Genomic DNA, 6,000 nt, shown 5'->3' with positions numbered 1-6,000 from the left:
TTCACTTGATCTCACCACGCCACTCGATCCTAGCAACATCGCAATGTTAGATCGCTCAAGTGGCACTAGACGACCGATATGCAAACAAGTTTGCCCCTCTTGATAGTATGGCCATCTATCCTAAATCCGGTCATGCACTTCTCCACACAACCTTTGACCGGTGAAATGAAATGCCCTACAAGTCATACCTTTGCCTTGCGCATTCCATTTCATCTTCCCAAATGTTGATGCCACGCAAGCACCAAACTCCATCAAGCCTTTTGATCATCATCATGAGTCAACACTTGGCTTGATCTTCTTTGAATGATATGATCCACTCCATATCATCACATGACCTCTTTGGTCCATCGATCTTGACCTTGCTCGCTCTTCACCGTTGCCTCGGTCCATCGGCGCCAAATCTTGCCCAAGCTTCACCGCCTCGCGGTCCCTCGCTTGAAAGCCTTGACTTGCCCTTCTCCATTGCAACCAGTCCATCAAGCCAAGCCTTGTCTTGATCTTCTCCACTTTGGTCACATAACTCCATGTCATGTCTCATATGCAATGAGCTCCTCGATCACACTATATGAGCATAGCATCAACCCTTAGCCATTTCTCCTCCATGGCACATGTTGCTCATACTAGTGTCTTTGTGTGGACTAATCTCCTGTGTATCTCAACATAAACACTTATTAGTCCACCTAAGTTGTCACTCAATTACCAAAACCAAACAAGGGCCTTTCAATGGTTAGAGTTGGTCAAGGATTATGACCTGGAGATTCACTATCATCCGGGTAAGGCCAATGTTGTGGCAGATGCTCTGAGCAGAAGAAGCTATGTCAACATGGCCGTTGCTTTCCAGATGCCTCCAGAGTTATGCGAGGAGTTCGAGCAGTTGAGTCTGGGCTTCTTGCATCATACTTCGAGTGTAGCTTTCGAGGCAGTACCTACTCTAGAGGCAGAGATCAGACAGCATCAGAAAGAAGATGAGAAGCTGTAGGAGATTCGTGAGTTGCTCAAGAAAGGCAAGGCTCCTCATTTCATAGAGGATGATCAGGGCACCTTGTGGTACAAGAACCGGATCTGTGTGCCAGATGTGAAGGGTGGTTCGGGGTCTCCCGGGGCTACAACTACCAAAACCTAGCGCCAAAAGAAGCGGGGTGATGTGCAGGTTCTCACCGCGGGTTTGAAGGGGAAGTTGCTGCAGGGTGGGTCAGCCGGCAGTGAGATCTGGCGGCGGTCCGCGACGGAGCTCGGTGAGGTGGGCGTTGGAGTGGCGCTCCGGACGTCGAGATCCCACTGCCAGGCTCAGAGTGTCCCTGTGGAAGTGTTGCGGGGGTCAGGGAGGACTGAAGCACACCGATGGCGTGGAATCGAGGTGGCGGAGGTGTTTACCGGCGGCTGTCCTCCGGTCGGGAAACAGGCGCTACGCGAGCGGAGTTCAGGCAGGTTCGGCTTGGGAGACTCCTCGGCGGCTCTGCAGATCTTCTGTGCGACTCGAGGAAGGCTGGGGTGTGGCAGAGGGGTGAGGACACGGCGGCGCAGGGCTCTGCTCCGGCGGAGCTGTGGTGCAGGGGTAGCTGGGGCGCGGTGGCGGCTGTGGGGGCGAGGATGGGGAAACGGGCTCGCAGGGGATGGTTTAAAGGGGCAAAGCCGAGGATTTTGGCTTGGAGCACCAGGATAGGGATCCCGGCGACCTCGCCAGTGATCTCGGGCGGTGGTTGCGCGGAGCCAGAAAGGAAAGGGAGAGGAAGGTGCTGACGGGTGGGGTCGGGCTGTCAGCGGGAGAAGCGGGGCGAGCGCGGGACGAGCGCGCCGCGCGGAGGAGTGAGCCGCGGCGTGCTGCTGACTAGCGCGGGCGTGATGCTGGGTGAGCGCTGGGCCGGTCGCGGGACCAGGGCGCGCTGAGCGAGGCCGAAGGGGAGGCACGCGCGGAGAGCGGGCGGGGGGTGTTGGGCTGCTGGAGGGTTCCGCTTGGGCCGTGCGGAAGGAAACTGGGCCGTGAGCGCGGGAGAACTAGGCCGGGGTTTTGGGACTGGGCTGGGGTGCTGGGTTTTGCTATGGGTTTTCCTTTTCTATCTCCTATTTCCTATTTCAAACACTACTCAAACCTAATTGAATTCAAATTCAAATTTGAATTCAACCCTAGCACTCAAACAAATAAAACAATGCTCCAGCATGAATGCACAAACATTTTAACCCTATGATAAATTTTAATTACTTGTGAAACAAAATTAGATTAAATGCAAGGCTAAACATAATAAACCTTAGAAAATTAAGTAAAGCCAATTAAATTTATTAATAAATGTTGAAATTTAAACTAGGGTGTTACACCTTCCGTAGCGGGCGCGCACGCCGAGATCACGGCGCCCCTTTAAACTCACCCCGTGACCCCTCCCTGCACCCTATCCACCTCCGTCGCCACTCCAGGACCCTAGCAAGCCACGCGCCTAGCTCCACCGTGCCGCCGCTCCTTTGCGCCGCCGCGCTCACGCCACCCTGCTGCGCCTCCACCCCGGCAAATCCTCGTAAGAGCACCGCCGAGCACCCAGGGACCTCCCCAAGTCCTTTGCCCCGGAGCCCAGGCCCCACCTCGCCGGAATCGCGCCCGAATCGTTCGACGGTGAGTTGCGCCGCCCGCTCAATTTCTCACCGCCGTCGACTCTAGTGCCTATTTGACCCCTGGACCACCTTCACAGGACCCGTGCGGACCGGATCACGAGTTCCAGGAGCCGGAGCACGCCCTGCAGCGCCACCTCCCCAAGCTCCGCACCATCCTCGCCGCCGAACGCCGCCGTCGCGCCCTCTGCACGGACCCCCGCTCGATTCAAATCCTCGGTGAGAACCTACACGTCTTCCCATTTCTTTTGGCGCTAGCTTTTGGTAGCTATAGCCCCGGGAGACCCTGAACCGCCGCTCGCCGGCGTGTCTCGCCACGCCCGCCCGCCGTCGCTGGTGCGCGCGCCGCCCCGGACCTTCCCGTGCCTCGCTAGAGTCACCAGTGAATTACGCACGCTGCGCTCGTTCTTTTGCACCAAACCCCAGGCCAAAAGACCCCCTGTAGCGCCTAAACCGTCCTCTCCGGCGAGTTCCCGATGGAGCGCCGCCGCGGGGACTCAAGTCCGGCGAGCTCCGCCGCCGCCCCGTGCCCTGTTGCATCTAATCCGTCCGATCCAGATCTAACGCGCTAGATTAGATCAAGGTACCATTAGATCTGCACCGTTAGATCCAGATCCAGCGGCCCTCGTTTGCGCGTACCGGTTCGGGCTGGCGATTTTGTTAAAGAGCCCCCGGATTTTCCCTCATTCAACCCGAGCTCCTGGCCAGTTCCAAAGAAATTAGATTTAGGTCCTGTTTTTAGCACTTAACACCCTGAGTTCCTTTAAATTAGAACCCGCAGTCCACCCTTGGCAGTTTTGCGTGCTAACCCCTGCAGCTAATGTTTAATTATGTTTTAGTCCTCGGTTTTGCCCAGAAACCCCCTGGAACTTCAATTTTCTTACAAATAGGTCCCTGGAACTTGTTTTTGGCCTAGATTTTGCGTTTTAACTCCGTTTTAGGCGTTCTTTATGTCCACGCGATCGTTGTAACGCGTAGAATAGTTTTAGACTAGTTTAGTGTGCTGTTTTTATGTACTGATGTACTGTTTCTTAGCTTTAGTTAGTGTTTGCTTGTATGCTTATTGTTGTGCATTGTTTTTGGCCATGTGTTCGTGAGTAGACGTTGATCCATCTGAGGAGCCCCAGTACCCGTACCCGGAGCAGCCATCTTCCGACCAATTTGAGCAGCAGCAGGAGTAGTACGAGGAAGGCAAGTATAACATGAACACCACCTATCACCTTTAATTACATTTTCATACTGCATTTTAATACTGTATGCCTATAAGGACTTTCCTAGCCACTTTATATCCTTTATATAATTACCTTGGGTTGCATTTTGGTTAGTTGTGCTAGGTGCCGCGCTATAACACACTTGGTCCTTTTTAATTAATTTGATTAATGGTTTATGCAACTTAATTCTGGGAGTGGCCCTCTGTGCTTCATGCTTGGGTGGCTCACATCTCGTTAAAATATGTTTTGTTAGAAACTTGGTTTAGGGGGCCAGCACGGTGCTTAGTGCTTGGTTGGCCACTCTCCATAAGGACCGGTTCATAGAGCGACAACCTGGGACAACAACGCTACCACAAGACTGGAATGGGACGGTCTTGGCGTAATAATTAGTTCTTTTTGGTTTGGAGTAACTTACCTGCGGGGCAGGGGCGGTAAGCTTTTATGGCCCTCGTGCTGAGTGGCCTCGGCTGTGCTTCGTGTCTTGATGCCCACTAGACCTACTCCATAGTCGCCGATCCACCCTCGCGGTTACTCCTTACCAACGAGATTCTTTGTAAAGGCCTCGTAGTGTGCTTGCTAGTCATCTCACCTAAGGAAGTGTGATGAACAACTAGTGTAGCTCACGACTTGTGGGTAAAGATGTGCAACCTCTGCAGAGTGTAAAACTGGTATACTAGCCGTGCTCACGGTCATGAGCGGCCCAGATCCTCCTTTTGATTAGTGGGGTTATCTTCCTTTGACGAGGTAGGTTTCCCCGGGTGGCTTGGTTTGGTTTGGTTTGGTTTGGTTCTCAGTAGTAACATGATTAATTTTGATTAATGATTATGTAATTGGGTTTATGGTAATTCACCAACTTTTAGTAATTAGTTTTAATAAAATTTTGCCAAGACTTAAAAGCTAATGCAGTTGAGTCAGCCAACCTTAGAGCCTCATAGTTTATGTTATACTTGTTGAGTACAAGTTGTGTACTCACTCTTGCCTACTCTACTCTTTTTCCTCTTGGGGATACTTTACTGCTGCTCAGTTCCTGCCGACGCGAGGGAGTTCGCTCAGCGCTACCAGGACTACGAGGACTTCTAGGCGTTCGTCTCCCAGTCGACGTCCCTGTGGCGCCCGGCTCAGCTTCGGAGAGTTTTTATCGTATTTGTACTTCGCTTCCGCTGTATCAGACATTTTTGTCATTTATGTAAGAAATAACATTCGTATTCACTTTATTATATCTTTTACGTGATATGTGCTGTGATATATTGTTCATTCTGTTGTATATACGTGTGACTTGATCCTGGCACGTATACGATTGCTCGGTTTATGTCCTTTTATAAACCGGGTGTTACATAGCCCCTATGGAAGGCCATCCAAAGAAGCTCCGGCCCCATCGAGGCCGATCGATCAGCAGCTCTTCTAAGATGGAGCGGCAACAGGATCACCCACGCCTCCTCAGATCGCATGGACTTCCCCCGTGCCACAAAAGAGCGCTCCGGAGTCTGCACAAGGGGCGATCCCAACTCGGACTCCGGACACGTAGAGGAGGAACGCAGCCACCAGTCCATCGCCGAAGAAGACCAGATCCCAGTCATCGCCTGCAAAGCCTAAAGACGACATGACTTCAGAGGGATCCACCATTGCCAACCTCACCGTAATGGTCCAGCAGCTACGCCTGGAGAATAGGCGTCTTGAGGATCAGCTTGCGGAGAGGAAGATCGAGGTGGAGGAGCCTCGGGATGACCTCCGTCTTCTGTGTAGAGGGTTGAGCGCTAAGATGAAGCACTTGTTTGAGGCCACGTGTCACAAGGACCTCTATTAGGAGTCACCTCCTGAAAAGGGTCATTATCATAGGTTTAGTCTGGGCGCTAGTCTTAGTCGTTTCGTTTAGGTTTAGGTCAGTTTAGTTGCGCCCCGATTTTTATTCATTCAGGATTGTGAACTTTGGCTCCCGGTGTTAATGCCGGCAGAGCCCCATTATCTTTCATATTTGGTTTGTTTTGTCTACGATCGAAGAGCAGGTCGAAAATAAGTACACCTCCCGCTCCGACTCCTGAGTTTGCACTACCTCACTTGTTTCGTCCCTTTAGCGTTTCTAAAACATGAGCATATCTTTTCAAATATTTGAATCTGTTTAAGAAATCTGCTAACCAAAGTTCTTGATAGATGTCTTGCATAAATGTTTTTCATGTTGCGCTGAAGTTTGTGA

Source organism: Panicum virgatum, chromosome 9K (genome assembly GCF_016808335.1).
Source record: "Panicum virgatum strain AP13 chromosome 9K, P.virgatum_v5, whole genome shotgun sequence".
In the NCBI taxonomy this organism is placed as follows: domain Eukaryota; kingdom Viridiplantae; phylum Streptophyta; class Magnoliopsida; order Poales; family Poaceae; genus Panicum; species Panicum virgatum.
The sequence above is the reverse complement of the archived record's forward strand: the minus strand, read 5'-3'. Positions refer to the sequence as shown.